Source organism: Protopterus annectens, chromosome 3.part0, assembly GCF_019279795.1.
Source record: "Protopterus annectens isolate FY-2018-M chromosome 3.part0, PAN1.0, whole genome shotgun sequence".
Taxonomy (NCBI): Eukaryota; Metazoa; Chordata; order Ceratodontiformes; family Protopteridae; genus Protopterus; species Protopterus annectens.
Genome location: NC_056731.1, coordinates 141855022 through 141880546, shown reverse-complemented (window position 1 = coordinate 141880546; position 25525 = coordinate 141855022). Strand labels below are relative to the sequence as shown.

General features: G+C 36.1%; 1 protein-coding gene across 2 annotated transcripts in view; it reads right to left on the bottom strand.

The window, feature by feature from the left end:
- The window catches only part of PLXDC2 (plexin domain containing 2), a 3345655-nt gene that overhangs the window by 2452241 nt on the left and 867889 nt on the right, over positions 1 to 25525 (bottom strand). The gene's annotated exons all lie outside the window — the stretch shown is intronic.

Sequence of the window (25525 nt, the reverse complement as noted above, 5' to 3'; positions counted from 1 at the left end):
TGCAGGCCATCTCTGGCAAAGCATCGTGGTCTGTCGACCATGTCATCCCAGGCAGACAGATACTGGATCCTTTTACAATGGAACCAGAAGCTTAGCCAATTTTTGAAGTCAATTATTTTGTCCTTGTACTGCGGCATCATTCTGGGTGATGGCAGAATGCTACTCAGGGCTAGGGTTATACCTGCCTGGGCTACAAGATCGAGAGTTCTTCCATGTCTCTTTTCATGAAGTCCAGGGAGGTACATCTCAGGTCACTCACACCAACATGGACATTGACAGAGTCATATCTGTACTTGTTATGGAGTGACCAGAGTGAGTGGGTTATGTCGCGGATCCTGGCACCTGACAGGCAGCTCACAGTAACATTCTCCTTGTTTAGCCTGGTGAGGGGGACATCAGTGTGCCTGACTATAGAGTCACCTATGACTAGTGTGTTGGGTACGTTGTTTTGCCTTATTGGCTGTGGTTGAGTGGCACACTAAGTCTGCAGGTTATGTGTAATTTGGGTTGTGTTGGGGGGTGGAGGTTGCTTGCATTTCTGCTTTGGAGGTCTCTGTTGCTTGAGCAGATTATTATTGAGAGCCTCCGCGAATGTTTTTGTGTTTCTATGTGTGGATTTTGGTGGTGTAGATTTAGTGAGACTATGTAATGAGTGTGGTGTGGTACAAATGTTTACCTTCTCCTCATGACTGTGTAGTCCAGTCTTGGTTGGAGAGAGCTTTACCTCCAGTTTGGCTAGATAAGTGTATCTCTCACAGGTTGTAGTGTTGGGTGGTAGGCGGAGAGGGCTGTCTGTGTACATGAGGCAATTGCTACATTGCCCCAAGATGCCCAGATTCATCAGATAGACAGGAGAGAACACTGGGAGCTGACCCTTGGACATGCCTGAATAAAAAAATATTTTCCTCTAGATAAGTGAGGAAAGTGAGTACAAGAGTTGTCATCAAACTGAAAATAAATAAATAAATGTAGGTAGGACTTATAGGAGGTAAAGAAGGAGTAAGGGAGGCAAGAAGAGAAAGGTTTGGATTAAGGAAGGCATGTTAGGAGGAGAGGCAGTAGATAAGAGAGAGGTAAAAGTTAAAGTCTACAGGAAGGTAACAGGAAAATTTGAAAGAGGCCACCAGTAAGGGGAGTCAGTATATAGGAAGCAAATAGGAGTACTTGGAGTCTAGGTTTTAATGAATGATAGGGGGAGAGGAGCAGGAGTAGGTTATGCTTGGGAACTGGAAGGGGTGGATTTTGGAGGAGGGGTTTGTAAGGAGAGATGCATATAAAGGAAATTATATGGGGGGTGGGTGGGAATGGGTGTGGATAGGGGAGCAGAGTGAGCCCAAGCGTAGCGGGGCTACACCAAGTTTGCGGTATCTCACTGGGAAGAAAAACAATCAGTCAGCATAAGTCAAGTTGAAAGTCAGGTAAACCGAGGCTGCTGGTAAAGCAGTAGAGCACTAGTTTGTTTTGGGGACAAGCTAGTTTGTGGCTGCAGAGCTTAGAGGGACAGGGATGTTTAAAAGAAAGACAGGCAGTCTTATTTGGACAGTTAAGGAACCTGAGACTATGTTAAATCTATTCTAAGGTAGCTATGATAGCTGGTGTTCTTGGTAATGTGCTCTCAAGGAGGTGATTATTTTACAGATGTTCCCTTATATCATACTGAAGCAATAACCCTATATTGCTGGCATGTAGTAAACAGTTGCCTTCAGATTCTGTACTTCCTGTCTAATTCATCACTAAAGTATAGTTTTCTGGAAGGGCCCTCTAGGTGGATTCCAGGATGTGTACCCAAACTACTGGCAATGCCTTGCTATTCACAGTGTCCTCTGTCAAAATAAATAAATAAATGATACCTCCATTCCACACTTCTGTTTTTTTCTATAATAGCACTCTTCATAGAGTCCATTCCATATGTAGAGTACTAAAGATTTTTAGCATTCCTCTCCTACAGAACTTTGTATAGGGATTCTCCTCCTATCGGATTAAGGTGTATTTCAGCACTGTGCCATGTTACCTCCAAAGTATTATGTAATTTGTGTGCTCCTCTACCAAACTACTACCTAAGCAGCCCAGGCCACCTTTTAGGGTACTGTGTACCTCTCTTATTCCAGTGTCCTACACTGAGCAAGCAAACTAGTGGGTCATTATACCCTGAAAAGGCTCCACGGTAGAGTAACTAAAGTATCACATAAAAAAGTACATCTTCATTCTGCTCAAATGGTTTGCAATAAAATATAAAACTAAGCTGAATGTGTTTACATGTAGTCTCAAAAAAATGTGAAATATCCTGTAAAATTCAAACATTCTTTTTCACGAGGTAAAGAACAATAAAAATGCATTTTCTAACTGTGCTACTTCTAAAACAAAGGGCCCGATCAACCTTCTGACAGTACAGACTTGGATCCCAGTGATCTTGTTTATCTTTCAAAGAGCCCTTTAGCTTTCTAATTAAACATTTACCATGAGAGAAGTTTGTCATAAGCATGCTGTGACATTGCCTTCTTATAATTACTAACACAATGCTATTTGATTTACTTTGCTTAGTCAAAATAATACCTAATACTGATCAAAACAACAGGGACAGTTACAGACAAAACATTGTTTTCTAGTTATAAAAGAACAGAAAATAAGAGTTTGTTTCTAGTCGTTTATTATCCACTTTGCTAAAAGAGATTAAAAGCTGCTTTTAGAGAACTGCTACCCCATTTATTGTTCCTACACTTGGAAATTATCTTGAAAGATGTTGGACTCATGTATGTGCAACTATGATTTGTTCAGCTGCAGCATCTTCAGGGCTGATCATGTTTGACCAAACTTATTGACTTGTAAAAAACAGCTTGTAAAGCTACTGATGAAATAATCACAAACTCTGCATTAATCAAGACCTAAGGAAGGGCAGTGATTCCATCACCCACAATATTATAAATACTCATACTGATCTTTAGTATAAATTTTATGTCAGTGCATATAAGGCATATAACAACACTTACATAGCTGGATATGGGTCTGACAAAAAACTGTTAAACCAGGGTCCCTTTAGGATCAGTGCTGAATATTTTCTGTTTTATGTTCTCTCTTCCTTGTTAGCATTTTGCAGATCATCATCACTCAAAAAATTTCCAGAAGCCTGGAAACTAGTGAAGTATGTTATTTTCATGGAGTTGCCAACAATTTTCAGACTATTTTGAAATATACCAAGATATGGTGCAAGCGCCTGGTACTCAGGTTCAACACTAATTGGTATACTCTGCTTTTTTGGGAATATCTTAGTACCAACCTACTCTAAATTCTTCCACAACTCCAGCGAATTAAGGTACAAGAGACAAATGTCTGAATATACTGTATAAAAAGTAATGCGAATAGGACAGTATCTTCTGCTAACAGAATCATTAGCCTTACATTTTCAGTTTTTTTTTTCTTCAGATTGTCCCTTGCTGCTGGAATTACTTAAATTTTTTTCATTAGCCTGTAAATCAGGGGTCTCAGTCTCAAATGGCCACTGGTGCTGTATGAGGACTAGCAAATTCAGGCAAGGGCCACAATCTCCAAGACAAAAAAGCAAATCAGGCAGAGTAGAAAAGCTCTCAGGAAACGTAGTGCAGTCACTTACCACATCTATAATTATGTGTATTTGGGGGATGCTTGAGGTAAGAGAGCCATGAGTTTGAGATCCCTGCTGTAAATTAATTTAATTCCCTTTTTGTTCTTGTGCCAAAAGAGATATAATGCAGCTAGAATCACTTCTAAGGAGTTATAAAATGATTTCCAAGTTTATCTTTAACGTCCTGTTCAAATAGTTTATTCATTTACACTTTGTTGACAGGGTTACTACTATTAGAACAATAGCCTCTTTTCAGGAGAGGACCAAGGTGGTATTCATACTGTTAGAGGAAATTTGACTAGGGCACTCGGGAACTTCCTCTACTCTTTGATATAGTGGGGCAAAAGTGAAGGTGGAACATCCAGTTTCTGTCTGTGTTTCAGGCACAAAAGCGGCCCAGAGAGACAACAGAGCCATGGAGGATGTAACTCAGGGCGCTGATAGCGCTAATGTTGTTGATGTTGTTGAAAATAGTATAGAGTTAGCAGAATCACTGCCAAGTGAGAAAGTAAATATTGTGATGGTGGAGAGCATTTCCATAGCAGAGGAAAAGAGGAGAATGGAGCAGGTCAATGATCAGGAGGAGGTAGAGCCCAATTTGGAAGAATTATTTAAAAAAAGGTTGTTCCAGGACAAAACAGAGCAACATGATAGATGTATTACTACAACCCTTCAGTCTGGAGGGTTGCAGGATGATTATTTAGAGCAGATGTTCAACCAAAGTGAGCTGGAAAATAATGCAGCAACATTGTGGCATGACAAAATGGAGAAAATAGAAGAAGAGGAGAAAAGTCCAGTGTGAAGACATACACACAAACTATAAAAAGAAGGGGAAGGAAGAAATGAAGAAAAGGCATGCTATTTGCATTAAAAAGGAGAAAGGACTAGACAGGAATGAAGTGTGGGACTCTTTGACTGCACCTTTAGGTGTGACTGCAAAGAAGGGAAAAGTATGTACTCTTATTAACAATGAGACTATTTGGGATTTATTACTTGAGAATGGACAATTTATGGAAAATTTCATAGGAAAGTATGAATATAAAAGGATGTATACCCTTGGTTTGAATATGTTACTCAACCTTTTTTAGACAGACAAAAAATAATATTGGTTCAATTTAGAACTGAGGTTAACACTTTAGATTTAAAAATTAATTTCTTGACTATTTGCAAGGAGTTATTGGATACTATGAAGGTTTATAATAGAAGAGAACTTTGGACTGAGGGAATGAGAATGGGGAGTAATACTAAAAATGGAAAATGACAACATGCTACATATGCCAAGTATTACTAAAGCCCATGGTAATATGGGTTTTGTGAGATACAGATGGCAACCAGAGGTCTGTAGTTTTTGTGGAAAAGATGAGGATTTGATTAATGAATCAGATAAGAGAAATGTTATTTGTGTGGTAATATAGGACATAATGCAAAAAAAAGTGATTTAAAATGCAAGCAATGTGGTAATACTGCACACTCATGGTTAGAATGAGAAATAAGCATACAAGAAGGTGAACATGAAGGTATACAGGAGAAATATATAGTAGAAAGGTGACACAAGAACCAGTACAGCAAAATGAAATGAATGTAGAGGTTATACATAAAGGTAAAGAAAGCAATAAGGAAAGAAACAGATGAGACAAGAGAAGAGTCTGAATGGCACAAAGTAAAAGGTAAACATAATTTAATAGAAAAAAGATGTATTGAAAGGAAAAGAACATTTAAAAACACAATGTTTAGAGAAAATAAGAAAGGTAAAGGATAGGAATTATAATAACTGTTCTTTATAAGCTTGAAAAACACTAAGAAGAATTAATATATTACAATGGTATGCTGGAATTGATGCTGAATTAATAATATTAGAAGACATAAGACAATTCACAGAAGAAGAAAGAACATAAACAGAAAAACTTTGGAATGGTGCTGCTTTTCTGTTATTTGAAATATAGGTAAAGAAACATGTTTGGATATATGTTTATTATGTCAAAAAGACATTAAGACATCAGATGTTACAATAGCTAAAATAGGTAGAATGACAGTGTTATACATAAGATGGAAAAATATGCTGTAGCTTTACATGCATGTGTTACCAAAAAACAAAGAGAGGCTATGTTCAAAAGTATACTCAGTTATGTATGTGTAAATACGAATATAATAATAGCAGAGGATTTTATTTGTAACCTAAGAAGAAAAAGAAAAATTGTGATGTTAAAATATTTACTGAAACTTTGAGTAGAGATAAGTTAAAGCTGTGGGAGAATAAACACTGGACATAGAACAGAAATGAGATTAAATCTGAAATATATTATTTTTTTTTTATTTCAGAAAGTTTAAAAGTTAAACAAAAGGAATTAAGTATAATGTTTTTTCTGATCATATAGCGATTTGGATTAAAATATAAGAAAAATAATATATTAAGGTAGGAAAAGGAATTAAAAGAATTAATGAAAAAGATTTGGATGTTGTAGAAAGAAAATTTATTGTACTTTGGAAACATCATACAAGTATGAAAGAGTTCTATGAAAACTGGACGGTATGGAGGATTCATTTTTAAATAAAATATAAGATATACTCTTAGAATGCACAGAAAAGAAAAGAAATACAGTAAATGAAACATGTAAAGTGTTAAGTCAAGAAATATTCAAATATGTATTAGAAAAAGAGAAAAAATTATGAAAAGGAATGAGTCAGATTAAGATTCAGAATCTGTTATATAAACAAAAATATTTGTTACAAGGAAAAAAAAAGAGGTAGCACCTTATTTGTGTGAGATAATGCAATAAGGAAATGCAATAAGATAATTAAAAGATAAGGAAGGTAAATTAATTAAAAAACAAGAACAAATATATGAAATAGTTAAAGAACATGCACTAAATGTATTTGTTAAGAAAGAAGTGAACATAGGAAAAGTTTATGATACAGAGAAATTAAAAAAAGAAGATAACGAATATTTAGAAAAAAGAATAAATATAAATGAACTTAATGAAATTATGAGAGATATAAACACAAGCTTTGCAACAGGAATAGACAGAATTGAATATAACATATATAAAGAAATGGAGGAGTTGTAAAAAGTAATGTCTGTCAAGGAGATGAATGACTATAATCAGGAATTAAAAATAAAGACATTTGTACTGGGGTAATAACATTTATATTAAAAAAGGGAATAGAGATGAGATAAAAACTGGAGACCAATAACAATAATAACACAGATTACAAAATAGTTATGTAAATAATTGCAAAAAGATTACAATGTAAGATGGAGACGTATATAATCAAAATATATTTTGGAGAAAAGGAAATGGAAGTTAAGAGTTATTATGGATAATAGGGGCAACTGATGACATGATCAATAAGAAAGAAGAGACAAAATTAATGATAGGGGCCATAAGTAAAGCTTATGATAACATACAGCATGAATCATTAAGGGATAGTTTACAAACATACAATATAAGGGAGAAAGTTTTAAGTGTAGTTAAATCAGTGTATGAGAAAAATTATGTGAAACTAAATGTGAACAGATGCATAGGGGAACAAATAAAAATAGAAAGTGGGATAAGACAGGGGAGCCCAGCAAGTAGTTTAATTTTTTTCATTGGTTAAGAATATAATAGTGATTGAAATTAACAAAACAAAGTCAAGAAATGGAGATTATAACATGGTAAAAGAAGTACAACTGCCAATAATGTACACCTTTACAGATGATATTAGAATTATTACAAAGAATACAGTATGGATGGAAAGTAAACTTAAAGTTATGTGTAATGTTGGAAAGAAATTAACTAAATATAAATAAAGAAAAAAAGTAAAGGATTTGGTTTTAATGTGGAAATAGGAGGTGTTGAATTTAATGACAAGTATATAGATGTGCTAGGAGTAACATTTGGGAAAAATGAATATAAACAAGAGCAATGGGACAAACTGATGAAAGAAATAAAGGACAGGATTATGTTTTGGGAAAAGTACAGTTGTGTACACTTACCATAAATGTAGATGTTCGAGTGTATTCACTGTTGCAGTCATCACATTTGGGGTATCTGCTTGCAGTCGGCCTGATTATCAGAGTCTTGGGTCCTGCGTTGGTTGCTGTCCCTTCTTCCATGATGTCAGGTAGTCAGGGGTATAAAGAATGCAGCTGATGCCATTACATCAGTTTTTTCTTGCCCCAGATGTCAGGTGCCCCCATAATGGGAAGCAATTATATATATATATATATATATATATATATATATATATATATATATATATATATACAAGGTTACACCTCCAACAAAAAAGCAAAAACAAGAATAGAGGTATAGCCAAAAGAAGTCAGGGGGCTGGAGGGAGGGTAACCAGGACTGCAACATGGAATACCCTAGAACATCTACATGTATGGTAAGTGTACACAACTGTACTATGTTCTTCGTGTTTCACTGTTGCAGTCATCACATGTGGGTAGATTCCCAAAGCTAAGGATGGGAGGAGGAAATTAGATAGCATTAGGACCAGCTATAAGACCCCTCAAGACTGCAGTGGCAAAGCCAGCTCTGGATTTAGAGAAAATTGGCAATGGTAATGTTTAATGAAGGTATGTACAGAACTCCAGGTAGCAGCTTCTAGGATGTCCCTGGTAGGGACACCTCTGACAAAGGCTGTAGAGGTAGATGCAGCCCTGGTTGAATGTGGTATTATCCCCTGAGGGGTAGGTTTTCCATTGGTGCTTATAGCAGAATTGAATGCAATGGCCTGTCCATTTAGAAATGGTTTGCTTTGAAATGGCCTTCCCCTCTGCCCCTGCAGCAAATGCTACCAGCAGCTGTTCAGATTTCCTGAGAGGTTTAGTCCTGTCCAAGTAAAATCTAAGCTGTCTGTGCACATCTAAGGAGTGCAATATTTGTCCCCCTTTGTTCTGTGGATTAGAAAAGAAGGCTGGAAAATGAATGGACTGATTAAGAGCCACACTGGATACCACCTTGGACATGAAGGAGGGATTTGTCCTGAGGGACACCCTGTCCACATGAAAGATGATGAAAGGCTCCACTGCCATAAGGGACTATAATTCAGACATCCTTCTTGCTGAAGTAATGGCCAAAAGGAAGGCTGTTTTCCAAGAAAGGAATTTCAACTCTGCATTTGTAGCTAGCTCAAAGGGAGGTAGAGTGAGTTTTTCCAATACAAAGTTAAGGTCCCAGGCTGGAGTAGCGGCTCTCCTGTGTGGTCTTAAGATTTTGGCCCCTCTGAGGAACTGCTTCAGCAGCGGATGAGAGAAGATGGGTGGTTCTGTGTTGTAATGAGCTGAAATGGCTGAGGCATGAATTTTGATGGAGGAAAAGGAAAGGCCCTTGTGAAGCATCTCAGTTAAGTATTGAAGAATCTGAGGTAAATTGGGTGCTGCTGAGCCCATCCCCTGAGCTTGGTTCCAGGAGCAGAATCTTTTCCATTTTTCAGCATAAGATTTTCTAGTACTAGGCCTCCTTGCCTCCAGAATGACACCCAGCACTTGCTTACTGAGGGATGGTAACGGAGAGATTAGGTAATTAGCCAGGCTGCCAGGTTCAGGGTTTGAAGATGAGGGTGCAGAATCTGTCCCTCCTGTTGGGACAGCAGGGCAGGGGTCTGAGGCAGGTGCCATGATGCCAGCAGTGACACACTGTGCAAAAGGAGGTACCAGTGTTGGCCTGGCCAGTCTGGTGCAATCAGTATCGTCCTTGGTTTGTCCTGTTTGATCTTTAGTAGTACCTTGGAGAGGAGAGGCAGAGGTGGAAAGGCATAAACTGATAGGTTTTTCCAGGTGAAGGACAGGGCATCCACTTTCCAAGCTTGTTTGTGGGGAGTCCTTGTGCAGCATTTGTCCAATTGGTAGTTCTGGGGGAAGGCAAACAGGTCTGTCTCTGGGCTCCCCTGTTTGTTTCTCAACATATTGAATATCTTTGGTTCCAGTTTCCACTCGTGTGGGTCCATGAGATTTCTGCTTAGTTCATCTGCCAGTGTGTTTAGCTTTCCTGGCAGGAATTGAGCTTGTAGGTGTACTTGGTAGCTCAAGGCTGTGTTCCACAGAATCATGGCTAGTCTGCAGAGAGGGTATGAGTGGGTTCCCCCCTGCTTGTTTATGTACCACATGACAGTGATGATGTCCGTCTTTACCATTAATTGTCCTGGAAGAAAGTGGTCCTTGAAGGCTGTCAGAGCATTCTGTACAGCTAACATTTCTTTTTGATTGATATGCAGGTGCATTAGACTTGGGTTCCATTTGCTCTGAATGCACTTCCCTGAAAAGTGAGCCCCCCATGCATAGTCTGATGCATCTGTTGTTAGGGTTTGGGCGGCAGGGGGTAGAGTGAATGGCAGTCCCTTGTTTTGGTGGCAGGCCTCTGCCCACCAAAGGAACTCAATCATTAGGCAAGGTATGATAGGAATTATTGCTTCTAGAGCCTGAGAATGTTGACACCATCGGCTTTTTAGATACCATTGTAGTTTCCTCACATGTAGTCTTGCATATGCAATTAGGAGAATGCAGGAGGCCATGAACCCCAAGGCTTGCAGTATTTTCCTTGCAGATAGCTGGGTCTTTGTGGCCAGTAGTTTGAAGTAGGCTATCAAATGAACTTGTTTCTCTGGTGTGAGGAAAGCCATCTGGGAAGTTGTGTTCAAGCTTGCTCCCAGGAATACAATTTGTTGGCAAGGTACAAGATGTGATTTCTTTTCATTTATGGTGTACCCCAGAGAAGTTGGCAATTTTTGTACAAACGCCAGATGATTCAATAGTATGTCCTGGCTTCCTGCCTGAATTAGACAATCATCCAGGTATGGATATATTTGAATATTTCTTTGCCTGCAAAATGCAATGACAGGAGCTAGGCACTTTGTGAATACCCTGGGTGCAGTAGATAAGCCAAAGGGCAGTGCAGAGAACTGATAGTGCATGTAGCCTGCTTTGAAGCGTAGGTATCTTCTGCAAGATTACCTGATTGGGATGTGCAGGTAGGCTTCCTTTAAATCCAGTGTTGCCAACCAGACATCCTTGGCTAGCATAGGAAGCAACTGGTGAAGAGTTAGCATTTTGAATTTTGGGATCACCAGAAAAGTGTTCAGGATAGAGAGGTCCAGGATAGGACGCCAGGAGTTGTCATTTCTGGGCACCAGGAAAATTCTTGAGTAGAAACCTTGTCCCATTTCCTCTTCTGGGACAGTTTGAATAGCCCTGATACTTAAGAGAGAGAGAGAACTTGCTTTTGAGCCTCTGCCCACTGATTTGGGTGTAGATCTGGCCAGCCGTTTGGGGTTGGTAAGGTGTGGAAGTGGAATATGTATCCTTGGGAAACTATGTTTAAAACCCATTTGTCCTGGGTAATGAATTCCCAATTTTTTGCCTGCAGGGCAATTTTTCCCCCTAAAGGAGCAGTCAGTTGTGCAGGACTTGGAAGTTTTAAAGTTAAGTTACTGAGACAGTTTACCATAGGGGGTAGTCTTACTACTTCCTGCTTTGGAAGTGGGAGCCCCCTACTGCTTAGTCCTCTGAGTACCTTGGGACTGAAGCCTGGATGTTCTGCTGGTTCTGGGTTTGGACTTCTAAGGCCTGGAAGAGGCAGGAAAGGACCAATTCTTAGAGGGCCAATGCCTACTAAATCTGGGAGGCTGTACTTGCAGGAAATCTTTAACAGTTTGCATAGATTTAGCTTTTTCCTCCATCTTGTTAAGTACTTCTTCTGCTTTGTTGCCAAACAGGCAGTCCTGGTTTAAGGGAGCATCCAGCAATTTAGCTTTAACATGATCTGGCAAAGATTGCTCCTTAAGTCAAGCATGCCTTCTAAGTACAGACCCGGTGACAGCAGCCCTGCAAGATGCCTCTAGTGAATCAAAACCACATTGCAAAGTATGTTTTCCAACTTGTTCAGCAGAATGCATTAAATCCTGTAAATCTTTATTTTCAGCACAGTCAGGAATCAACATCATTTTCTTTTTAAGCAATCCAATAATATGCTTCTGATACTTTAACATATGAAACTGGCAGTTTAAGGCCCTAATGGGTCAAGGTTGCAGAAGTGCATACCTTCTTACCCCATCTATCCAGTGCCCTGGAATCTCTATAAGAGGGGGTAGGATTTTTAGCAGTAGTAGCCTTAATGCACTTGGGTCCCTGTGAAATGGTCTCAGGATCTGCAGTAGAATTTTTAAAGAGGAACTTGTGAGAGTCAGGGACCCTGTAATATCTATCTGGTTTTCTGGGAGCAGGAGGTAAAGAGTCAGGGGCCAAGCAAGATTCCGAAAGGCATCATCAACAATGTCCAGTACAGGGGGGATAGCTAAAGGCCTGTGTTGGGGCAGAAGTAAGAAATCCCTAAGCCTCTTTTTCGAGTCAGAGTAATCCTGGCTTTCCCAACAAAAATGCTCCCTAAGAGTATGCAATGTTTCACCAAAAGAGAAATCCTCTGGAGGGGAAGCAGGGAGAATGGAGTTCTCTGCATCAGAATCCTCAAAGGTAGATAAGGGTAAATCTTGGTCATCAGAGGGAACAGACATTGCAGAATCCTGATCAGAAGAATCATAAGCAAATTCAGTCCTAGGTCTCTTAGAGGGGGAAGGTTAGCTTCCCCTGATAAAAGTAATAAGGTCTTCAGCCACTCTTATCATTTGTTTTTTAGGCATAAAGGCCTAACCATGTGGTCTGGGCATCGGTTTTCTAGGCATAATTTGCGTTTTAGGCTTTGAAGAAGAAGTTGGCATCGGTTTAATATGCAAGTCAATAGGCCTGAATACACCCTCAGAAGCCGGTGCCTGCACAGCGGCTCCAGATCCATCCAAGGTAGAGACATCCGCAGGTTCCACAGTTGAAGCATCTTACAGCATACTGGACTCCAAATGGGTCTCAGTAGAGACCTGCGAATCTGAAGTAGCAGGTATCAGGGGCTGTGAAAGCACCTCACTGTGTACCGGCAAACTGGTGACTAGCTTAGGAGAAGCGTTGTCGGCAGCTTTGGACCTATGCAGTCTGTCTCTGTCTTTATCTTTGTGTTTTTTCGGAATGTCGGTAGTCGGGTGGCTTACTGAAGCCATATCTGGGTAATTGAACCGAGTGCCAAAATATTTAGAAGTGTAAATATACTAACGATGAATAGTTTGTTGTTTAAATAAGGCACAAAACTGACAGTGAGGTACGTCGTGGTCAGGGCCTAGGCAAGGAATACAGTACGAATGAAAATCTTTATGAGGTATTTGCTTTCCATAAGAAATACAATTATTGACTTTTACTGACATTGGTTTAGAGCAAGAAAAAGTTTCCCCAATGGGGTACTTAGCTTAGTTGAAGACTTCAGTTCTGAAACTCGAAAACGAAAATTTCAGGAGTCGGCTGACTGACACTTGCGAAATGTTTCTGCTTCGGGCACCACATGGCAAGAAAGACTGATGTAATGGCATCAGCTGCATGCTTTATACCCCTGACTACCTGACGTCATGGAAGATGAGGCAGCAACCGACGCAGGACCCAAGACTTTGATAATCAGGCTGACTGAGGGCTACTGCAAGCAGATAACCCAAATGTGATGACTGCAACAGTGAAACACGAAGAACGTCATATAGGTTTTCATGCAGAAAGAAGGCACATCTAATCAATAGTATGATATTAGGTAAAATAGCATATGTAGAAAATATTTACTGATACCTGTAAATTATAAAAAGGAACTAATGATGTTAATATTTGCATTTATTTTATTTATTTATTAGGCTGAACCTGGTTAAAACAGGAACATTGTATATGAAAAAAGACCAAGGGGGGCCTCAGTTTAATTATTCCTATTGTGTATGCAGCATCTTTGAGTTTATACAAATTATTAAAAAGTATTATAAAAAAAGAAAAAAAATGACAATCAATGTATTATAAATATAAAGATGTATGGGAAGGAATGGAAATTCAGAAGAGAAGTAAACTTATTAATAATGACAGAATAAAGGAATATCAGAATAAAACTACATTATGGAAATTAAGAAAGAATGTAAAGAACAGGAAGGAATGGTATGTTAATATAATTAAAAATATTTGTTGACCCATGGAAAGATCTTGAAATAAATAAGAAAAAAGCTATATTAAGGAGATATGAAATTTACAAAAATAAATAAATAAAGGAATGTAGTGATTTTTATGGAGATTAAACATATGCAAACTGCATGTAAAAGCTAATATGCAGTATAACAGAAAACAAGATAGAATTTGTAATAAGTAAGGTGAATTAGAAATTCCAGAACATTTTTTTTAAACGTGAAAGAATTAAGAAGTTATGGTTAGAAATATGTAAACTATAACATGGTGAAAATGTATTTAAAACATGAACAGTTAAATATGGACATAATAGAATATGGTTATGGAGCACAAGGACAAGAAGAAGTAAAGAAGATGGACAAAAATATTTTTATGTTGCGTGGACAATATGGAATGAAAGATTCAATGAAATTAAATATAATGGGAGATGGACTTTGGCAAACATATGGTTCTGGTTGTGGGTAAAATAATGGGGGAATACTTTAAAATGTAAAGTAAATGTATGGAGATATAAATATTTGTAAATAGTGTTAATATGTAAATAATCTGTAATACACACATATATATATATATATATATATATATATATATATATATAATATAATATATATATTTACAAAATAAAAACAGCTACTCATCATTGTTGTGAGTAGGAACCATTTTGGAGGAGATTTTCCTGTTTCCATTTCAGGCAAAGAGGTGGGAGACAAATGGAGAGAAGGGGATGGTGGAGTAGTGCAATAAATGAAGGAAAAAGCAAATATCAAGACCAGAGAATGTGTGCAGGATTCTGAAGAAATGTTTCAAAGAAACTTGTTTGATGGAGATGAGTCAGCAAATGGTGGATGAATAATTAAAACTCTCCGGTCAGGAGGGTCGCGAGATGACTTACTTAAAGAAATGGTGGTAAAAATTGTGCTAGGAAAATGAAGGAGATGTTTCCTGGGGGCATTATGGAGAAAATATAAAAGGAGGATGCAGAGACAATCTTGAATAACAATGGTGAGATGGAAAAGAAAACATATGCAGAGATGTAAAAGGCAAAAGTAGAGTAGTAGAAAAGAAGGCAGAAGAAAATGAAAAACAGAAGTATGTGGTGAGGATTCAAAGCAGACAAGACAAAGAAATGGACAGATATGAAGTATGGGACAATTTACTAGCTCCTTTGGGTGTAAAAGCATATGAGGTAAGAACATTTATTCTTATTAATAAAGAGACATTTTGTGACGTTATATTTGAGACTGCTTTTTCAATGGAAAATTTTCTTGGAGAATATGAAAAAAAAGAAATTCACCTTACTTATTATACCTAAGGAATCTTTATGTAATAAAACATTTAACAGGGAAACAAAAAAAAAAGATTAATGTACAATTTCAAACAGAAGCAGAAGGAGAGACTTTGAAAGGACATTTGAAAACTTTATGTAAAGAAGCACTAGACATTGCAATCGTTTATGACAAAAGGGGTTTATGGAATGGTGGCTAGGACTGCAATATTGTATTAAAACTAGAAAGAGAAAAAAAAATTGTACACATACCAAACACAATAAATGTGGAGGGGAAAAGGGATGTTCTAAAATACTGGGGACAACCCAAAACATGTATTTTGTGGAAAAGGACAATTGATAACTATTGTGGTTCCTACTACAATTGAAAACTAACTGTGACAAAAGAGACAATTATATTTGTGGGGAAATGGGACATGATGCAAAATATTGTGAATTGAAATTTGATAAATGCAATAACTATTAGACATTTTTGGATGAATTTCCAAAAATGAAAATAACAGTAAAGAAAGAAAAGAAAATACAAAGAGAAGAAATTTTAGAAGTAGAAGAAATGGAAGAAAAATTAGATGAGAAAAAATAATAAACAGAACATAGAAGAATATTCTGAAATAAGTGATGAAGCAGACAAACTAGGAGACAGTAAAAGAGAAAAGGAATTACATTGGTAAGAGGGTAAAAGACAGAGAAAGAACATTTAAAGGTATAAGTACAAAAGAAAAAAGAAAGAAAATGGATGAAAAAGAATATATACAGCTAAAGACTGGGCTTAGTGTACTGATTAGAATGTTTGACTCACAGACTCAAGATACGGTGTTTGATTCTCACTTTTGGGAAGGAAATTGGTTAGGCTTAGAATGGCCTATTAAAAAACCTAGCCTAGTAATTGGGAACTTATGAAACCATGAATCTAAAGAAAAGGGAAAATAAAAAATTTAGAGTGATTTCTATAAATGTGAATAGTATTAAGAATATAATAATAAGAATATGAATTTTGTAGTGGTGTAATACATACTATGTAGATATAATTATATTAGAAGACACAAGATTTTTAACAAATGAAGAAAGATTACAGAAAATTTATGGAAGGAAAGGGTCTATGTCAGTTAATCAATGATTCAGAATGTCGAATGCTAAATGTTCGAATGGGGAAGTTTGAAAAATGAAAATGTCAAAGCCGTGGAAATATGAATTCTTTCCCAGGGAAAGAATTTGGTAGGCTTTTTCTGCGGCTTCGACATTTTCTCCAGTTTGGTGTGAAAGTTACAGATTGGGTTAAGGTAAGTGTGCAAGTGTGATGGATGTTGGGGTAGGGTGCGGGTAAGGTAAGTGCGCGAGTGTGACGGACTTTAGGGTTAGGGTGTGGGTAAGGTAATTGTGTGAGTGTGATGGAATTTAGGGTTAGGGTGCAGGTAAGGTAAGTGTGCGAGTGTGACGGACCTTAGGGTTAGGGTTAAGGTTAGTGCATAGATAGTTGTATATGTAAGGTGTAGTGTAGGTTTATTAGGTTTTTGGTGTGCTTGTGTTGTGTGTGTTTTTGGAACAGCAATTTTTTTTCCCTGGGAAAAAATTTACTGTTCTGAGGTTTCAATGTTGTCATATTTCCAACTTCCAAGTTCGAACATATGGTGTTCGAAATTTTGGAAGTTCGATTATATGACTTAGACCCAAGAGGAAAGAATCTGAAATTTGGAAAATGAGAAATGTTCTGGAATATATGTATTATGTAGAAATACAGTAAATATATTAGATGTAGTTTTACAAAAAATGGGAAGAATAACCAGTGTAGATTTAAAATGGATAGAAAAATACATAGAAATATAGGATTTTATGCTTACAGTAAATGTAAAGAAAGAGAAAGCTTATTTCCTCAGATTTTGCACTATGTATGGATAAATATGAATATTATAATGACAGGATACTTTGTGATTTTAGAGGCAAATATAAAATGAAAGGAAATGATACAAGAAAAATGTTAGAAGATATAACATGTGGTAAGTTAGAACTTTGGGGCAAAATTCATGGACTTACAAAAGAAGTATGTATAGAACTGAAACAGATTATTTTATAGTATTAGAAGATTTAGTTATAGGAGAAGGGTAGGTAGTTGAAACAGGATTTTCTGATCATCTTGCAATATTACTAGAGATTAAAGAAAACAAGGAATGTATAACAATAGGCAAAGGAATAAAAAGGATAAATAAGAAAGCATGGAATGAAAAAGGAAAGAGATTAGTAATACAGTTATGGAAAGATCATATTACTCTGAGAACATTTTATAAATATTAGTCTGAATGGTGGATGATATTTAAGGAAAAATTAAAGAATATGTTACTGCGGTGGTGGTGCTGGGGTAGCATTGTTGCCTCACAGTTAGACGTTGCCCATTCGATTCTCTGTTAGAGCGTCTTCTGTGTGGCAACATGTGTGAACGGGCACTCCTTCGTTGAAGGTTGTGCGTTAGGCCCGGCAAGCCAGCACGTAAAACTCTACTGCCAATCATTAGCGGACCGGAGTTCCGCTGTGGCAACCCCTAACCGGGAAAAGCCAAAAGACAGAAACAAACAAACAAACAAAAGAATATGTTTTTACAGTGGCAATAGGATGTGAGAAAAGTAGAGAAAGAAAAATATAAAAGAACATATAACAATGCATTGTAAGATTTAAAACATAATGATAGAAAGTACTTTGACAAAAAAACAGAGTTATATGAAAGAAATCAAGAAAAAATATAAGAATTGTTATATAAGCATCGATATTCTTACAAGGAAAAACAGAAGCTATATCAAGTTACTTAAGCAGATTAGTAAAGGAAGATAGTAATGTAACGAGAGAAATAAAAATGTAAAAGGAGAAATAGAACTCGGGAAAAGATTATGAATAGTGCAGTACAATATGAACAAGAAATGTTTAAAGAATAAGGCAGGTAGTAAAAAAACTGGAAAGTTAAAAAGTCAACAGAAAAAGAGAATAATGAGTTGGAAAAGGAGATCTCTTTAAATGAGCAAGATAAAGTATTAGGATGAGTTAATATAGATTTTGCTGGAGGCCCAAATAGTGTATGAAATGTATAAAAAATTAAGGGATTGGCAAAAAATTGATTTTGAATGAATGGTTAAATGAAGATTATATATATATATATATATATATATATATATATATATATATATATATATATATATATATATATATAATAAATATTTAGTGGAATACTTAAATTCATATGGAAGAAGGAAGATCGAAGAGAATAAAAAAAACTGGAGACCAATAGTATTAAATAGAAATGATTAAGATCTTTATGAAAATAATACAAAAGAGAGTTGAAACTAAAATGGAAACTATAATGGAAGATAGCATATTTAGTTTAAAGGAGAAGGGCTGTCAAGAAAAATTAACGATAGTTAGAGGAAGTATGGATGATGTAATAAACAGAAAAAGAAGAAGCAAAAATTACAATAGCACACCTTAATAAGGCATTTGACGGGTAATAATGAAAGAATATAATATAAGTGAGAAATTTTGGAAATTATGGACATCAGTGTATAGTAGTAATAAAGTAAAAATACTTGCAAGAGGTACATAAGAAGTATGGTGTAAGAAAAGGATGTCCAATGAGTTGTATGCTCTTTGTATTAGTTGCAAATGTGATAGCATGTGAAATAAATAACAAAATGAAGGAGGTGGGGTATATAACACCTGAATGGTGACATTATAATAATTTCAAAAAAATGGATAAAAGAAGTAATAATTCTCACAAATCAGTGTCTACAGATGATAAGGATGGCTTTAAATAAAGGGAAAAGTAAAGGTTTAGGGGATGTAGTAAAGATTGGAGTTGTATAGTTTACAATAAATGATATTTCTGTGTTAGGTATAAAATTTGGGAATAAAAATGTGAGTATAATTTAATGGGAAAAAGTAATAGAAGGCATAAAGCAAGCATGTCTTTCCTGGGGAACATATAAATTATCTTTAAGAAAAAAGACTTTTTTGATAAATTTAGTACTGAGGGAAAAATAGCATACTTTATGTTGCCAACAGTATTTGAAAAGGAATTATTGCAGATATTATTTTTCATTTATATGTGATTCTAGAGTAAACCAAGTAAAACATGGAGTTTTATATGTAAATAAAGAAGAAGGAGGTTTAGGGTTAATTAACTGAGTGATATACACTGCTTCATTAAATCTGTATAAAGTTTTAAAGTAGATAAATGAAAAAGCTGAGAGATTAGTAGTAAAACTGTATTAATATAAGTATGATACATTTTGGGGTATGGTAAAAAGAGTAAAAGAGAAAAAGAGTTTATAACCAAAGAAATAAAATGTTACCAAGAAAAATATTTTTGTGGAAAATAAAAACTGATGATACAGAAAAAGAACAGTATGGTATAAGAATGCAATGATAAAACAGTGTGTAAAATAATGGGAAAATCTAACAGATGAAAAAATTAAAGCTGTAAAAATAAGAAGGAAATGGTATAATCAGAAAGTAGAATGTCAAGATTTTTTGAGGAGACTGTTAATAAATAAATTGCCAGTAAAAGCAAAGATGCCATATAAAAAGAAATGTGGCATAATATGTTTACATTGTCAAGGAGAAGAAACTATGAAACATGTTTCTGAAAGTAAAAGAATAAAGACGTTATTGGGAAAACTATGTAAAGAAGTTTTTTTTGAATATATAAAAGTGGATAAAATAAACTTGGATATGATTAAATACAGATATTATTAGAATAGAAGTAAAGAATATTATTTTATGTTATATGGAATGAAAGAATAAATTAAATTATGTTTGATGGTAAATGGATTTTAGCAACAATATTAAGTACAGTCTGATGGTGGTTATGGAAAAGGAGTGGTGGTCTAATGGGGATAAAAATTTATCATGATTGTTAAGGGAATTCTGAATACGTGCAAATGGATTTGTATATTTATATATTTGTAAATATGTAATATCTTGTAAATAAAAGTTATTTTTTGTATGTACACAAAGGACCCCTACTCTTTTCTGTATGGCCAAGGAAGCACCTGATCTACCACCAGCTTAAGCAGATGGAGCCTCTCTTTAACATCTCATCAAAAAGATGGCACAGTCAGGAGTACAACATCCTTCTTATGCTGTACTGCAGTGTAAGTATCGGAAAATTAATCCAATATGTGGAAATAGAAATCTCAGCATTCTGCACGAAAGGTACCTGTGCTACCTGTATCCCTAGCTGTTCTCTACTTCAGTAGCTATATTCTTTCAGATGGAAAAAGGCTTTGATTTCATTGCTCTGCAGTTATAGAATAAGTTAAACATGTTACGTGCAACAACATAATGAAATGAAATACTGGTAAGTTTGCATCTCAGCTTTTTCCAAGATTATGGAATATATTGCCTTAGCATATTAGAAAATCTAAAAAAACTTACTGTCAAATCTGAGAGAGAATACACAACCAAGTACGATGAACTGTTTATTAAAACAAATAATAAGCACTTTCATCTAAAAGCATACAGACTTCTTCAGATAAAACCAGAACAATTCAACATTTACACTTAAATAGCTTCCTTGTCACAAGACACCAATCTAAGCAAATCAATTGTATATTTACAGCAACAGTTGCCAAGACAAGTGCATGTATTTAAAACAGTGTGTTTAAGATATAAAACTGAAAATAACTTTTATTCATCACTAACTTAAGCCAGGACATAAGCACAAATGATGCACAATTGCTAATGCATTCACCCTAAAAAATAAAACAGATGATAATAAATATAAGCATATTATTTTTCATATGCCTTCCTCTTGAGTAAGCACTGTATAGCTATAACATGATTAAGCCCTGGGGGGACAGAAGCATTCAAAAATATCTGCCACCAAAGCTCTCTCTCTTTAATTAATAGTTTCCATGGCCCACCTCTGGGGATGATCTGTATTTTCTCAATGATAGCAAACAGGAAATGATAGTCTGGAAATTGGTGAATATGCTTGTTGAGTGCATTTGTAAATTTAGCCTTTCTAATCTCATAGTTTTGTTTGTAGATATGATCCCTAAGGTTACATTAGGACTGGCAGAGCAGTCAGCTTTGCTCAGGCCCATTTGGGAGCCAAATGGTCTTAATTACACCATCTAAAAAGCAAGTTCAATATTCCATTGCTTCTAGTGAATCCAGAAATGCCAGTGCTGGTGCCAAATTCACAAAACCAACATCCTCGGCAAAAGTAGCAATGCCACACTGACCATAAACAATCTTTATTTGTTTTTTTTCATAAATGTTCAGTGAAACTGAAACCACTCAAGTAAGATATCTGGTAATTGTTTGTAAATGTTTCTAAACAGGCTACAAAACAGGTAAGCTTACTGGACACAAGGGTCCCTTTTCATTGGCAACCCGCTAGCACTGTCTGGTCAAGTGACTCACTCTGAATTACACAGTAGGTGAATAGAAGTAGAAGGAATCAAATCATGTCCTCATGACTACAAGTTATAGCTCATTAATAGCTCCAAACATTAATACTCCATGTTAACTTCACTCTTCTGCACTAACTGTACAGAAAGGGAAGACTGTTATGAAAAATTAAAGAAAAGTTTAAGATCCCAAGACATATTAACCCTGGATGGCACTACAATCATGAAAGCCTCAGTGTTACAGTTTGCTCACAAAGCAGAGTATAGTACTCTGTTCAAGATTTAAACTATATAACACACTTTTAACATAAGCTGTTTTTTTTCCGAAGACAGTTAATGAGTACGCACTTAACAAGTAGCACTGTACTCTTAACTTAAACAGTTTGCATCATCTTATGCAGAACAAACACGTTACTGATACTTACAGATGCAAATGTAAGCCTATGAACTGACTTTACACTTTATAACCTTTACTATTTATTAAAACAATCAGTAAGCATAATTCCTTGAAACTGAACCTTCTTGTAATAAGAGAAAAATGGCAAAGATAGCAGTATATAATCATGGTTTACTTCATATGGGTTATTAATTATAACTTGTTCAGGAAAGACAGCAGTGCTAATTAAATCAAATATTTATGCATTACGTCTATATAATTACATTTAAGTATAAACAGATCTCATAAAATGTCACAATTTACCTCCTTTAGAAATAAGATTACCCTTCACTGTAGTGTGTAGCTCATTTAACATTACCCTAAATACCACATGACAGCCTCCTTCCCTAAGAGCTCAGAAGTAGTTTTTCTTCAGTTTTAGTAGCAGCATGCTCTGAACCAGATGGAACAAACCCATCCTGTCTGCATTACATATAATCAGAAACAGATAAAGACTGCTTTCTGCATACTTTTTTTTGCTTCTCATGCTACTATTTGCATTTATTGTACAATGAAAGACCATAGAAGTTAGTAAGAAATACACATAGTTAATTTTTAAAATGTCTGCTAAATTTATAGGAAAGCACTAGGCAATCATGAAACAGACAATGGCAAGCCAAACCAACAAACTATATTCAGAAGTTCCCTGACATCAGCACAGGATAGACAGGGGAGAGAATTTCAGGATGTCATTCCAATTATCTAGGTTTAATTCAAACATGACAAAGGTGGTACTCTGTTTGTCACATAATAGAAGTTTATTTATACTACCATGACTCATTTATCTGCAGGTGAAAGTTTAGGTCCTTTAACTGGGTAGTTAAAAAAAGTGAAGGAATGGGAGCATTGAGTGTAACCCATGGGAGCATTGAGTGTAACCCATGGAAGCATAGAGTGTAACCCATGGGAGCATAGAGTGTAACCCATGGGAGCATTGAGTGTAACCCAGATTACCTTAATTGAAGTAGCAAACAGCACTCAAGGGGTTGACTGGGGAATAGGAAAACAGTGGTATTTTACAGGCTTGCTTACCCAGGAGAAGGGTTCAGAAACAGTTGTAGCTGTCCTAGCTGTGATGCTGATTTATGCATCCTATGTATACAAAATTCTGGGGCCATCCACTGAAAGATATTCATGGCTGCACTGGTGTGGAGAAAAGGGTAGGGCATTTGAACAATTGCCCCACTCCAGCACCACTGATGTATCATACATATCATGCACTGTTCATCCCACCACCATTCAACCCCCTGTTCCACTTGAAATAAATGCAATTCCAAATGTATTCAAATGCATATATCCCAAAGAAATCTCTAGTCTACTTGAAAATATTTCTATTGACACCATTCCCGGATCTGACAACACTAACCCCTGATTCATATATCATTACAGATTTCACCTATGTCTTCCTCTCAGCCACACATATATATATATATATATATATATATATATATATATATATATATATATATATATATATATATATATATATATAATCTATGTCTCACACAAAACATCATGTCACAGATTTGGAAAACTGCTGTAACTAACCTCCAATAACATGACCATTTACAAATCAGGTAATTTTCACATTCAGTGCCAACACCAGTCAGACTTACATGTACTCCACCACTGGCTCATAAACCATAAACTACTTCTCAGTCCCACCAAAACCAAAGCTATGCCTTTTGGAACTCCACAGAAAAATTCAGTAAAAATCTAACTCTTTAACTATCTTTGACCTACACAACTATTCTATAGGGGCAGCCTCCACCTTCAAATATGTAGGACTATGGCTTGATCAGTCACTAAACTTCCATTTCCACATATACAAAGTGAGAGCCAAAATAAACCTTTTCCTCATCTGAGTCAAAAAGATCTCCTTTTTTCTATCTCATCCAGCCAGAGCAGCCATTAGCAAAGGAGTTATCCTTTCTCAGTTTGAATATGCACTCCCAATTTATGCTTCTGCCTCCATGAAAAACATTGCCACATTCCAGACTATCTGTAACAGCATCTGCTGATTCATTACTGTATCACCCTAAGAAATAACCCATAAAACAAAGACATAACCAACTTTTAGGATCCTGACTCTAAAAAACTGCACACATTTATTCCACTTGTAGCTAGACTTCACAAAAAAGCTTCCTTATACAACCTGAAACACTACTTACAAGTTACACCAACTCTCATTACACCTAGAACCAAACTCCACAGCAGTGCGCACACTTTCTCCACTCAGGCGTATACTCTTTGGCAAGCTCTCCCTATCGACATTAAGTAAATCAATGCTTATTCCAAATTTGGAATGCAGTTCAAAAACAGTTCTTCATCCACGCCAAATCCTCGTGCTTCAACCCAGGACATAGCACTTAGATAATCTATCTCCTCTCTGAGTCTATTCTCTTCAATTATATGCAATCTTTAACGTCTTACATTTCCTAAGGAATTAGCCCTAGTCCAACACCTGTCTTATGTTTGGGACCAGCAACAAACCACCAATGCTTTTTAATGGTGAACCATTTACCAGAAAGATACAATGGAGCTTCAGTTCACTCTACAGTGGCTAAATGGGAGCTGGGCCATTAGGTCTCTTCTTAGGACAGTCTTGGTCAGAGCTAGAAGTAATGGCAGCAATGATGGGCTGGTTGTCAGGTAATGTGAGCAAACCTTGTGCTGTCATGACCATGACTTACCAGCTAACAAATTGCCATTTTTCTTTTTTTTATTTTGGCGATAAATATAAATTATAGTGATGAAAAGTAATGCATAATATGAATATGAGTTCTAATTTTACATGCTATCAGATATTTTTTTTTTGGGGGGGTGTAAAAAAGATTTATATGTATATGAAAAAGTTGTACTAATAACTGAGGTTTTCCTATCAGGTGAATTGAGATCAAAATGATTAATATCAGTATAACCTGATCAATACTTAAAGCCGTGAAGGTACAGCATATTAAAGATAGAGGTCTAAGCTGCAGTTAAAAATTACACCATGAGTGTAAAAGGAAAAAATATATGCCATATTTTTCTGTGATATAAGAGTTACTAATATATCCAGATCATCAGAGTAGGACCTTGTAGTGGTGTTTCTTCCACGTAGTAAGTATATTTCCAAATAAGTAATGATAACAATGTTGTTAGGAATTGTTAGCATAGCCCGCAAATGCAATCAAGTCACAGCAAAAGTGGTGTCATGCTAGCTGCTTGCGAATATAGAAACAAATCTGCTGTGCACTGTTTCCCCATTCTTTAAATTACGGAGCAGTGTCACAGCCACAGGAAATACTTTAATGAATGCCACCATTTTCAAATTCACTGTGTCACATTATAACAGCCTGGTGAACAGTATCAGAATAGCTAAACAGTAATGTGTAACATTTTGTGGAGGGCCCCCATTTTTCCTTAAGATACGCTTTACTTGGACAGAATGAACAGTGTACTGCACTCAGACAGAGCTGGTGAATATGTTATAGAACATCATAATTTGATAAACCTGCTGTAAGTCAAAAGGTGACTTATGCCTACCACAAAATATTGCAATTCTCTTGGGCTCCATTTAACATATCAGATGTGCTTAATAGGAAGTGTACAGTAATGTAGCTTTACTTTGGTTTACTGTTAAACCTGAAAAATAAAAGAACTGATCCTTTTATTATGGGACCTGTTTCAAGCAGACCTTTCCAAAATCTTGAGTAGCACATAAATAAGTTGAAATCACACTCGGACTCGTTAAGGTTACCTCCTAATTTAACTTTCTATCAGTATGACACGTGCTACTATTTTTCAGAGGTGATTT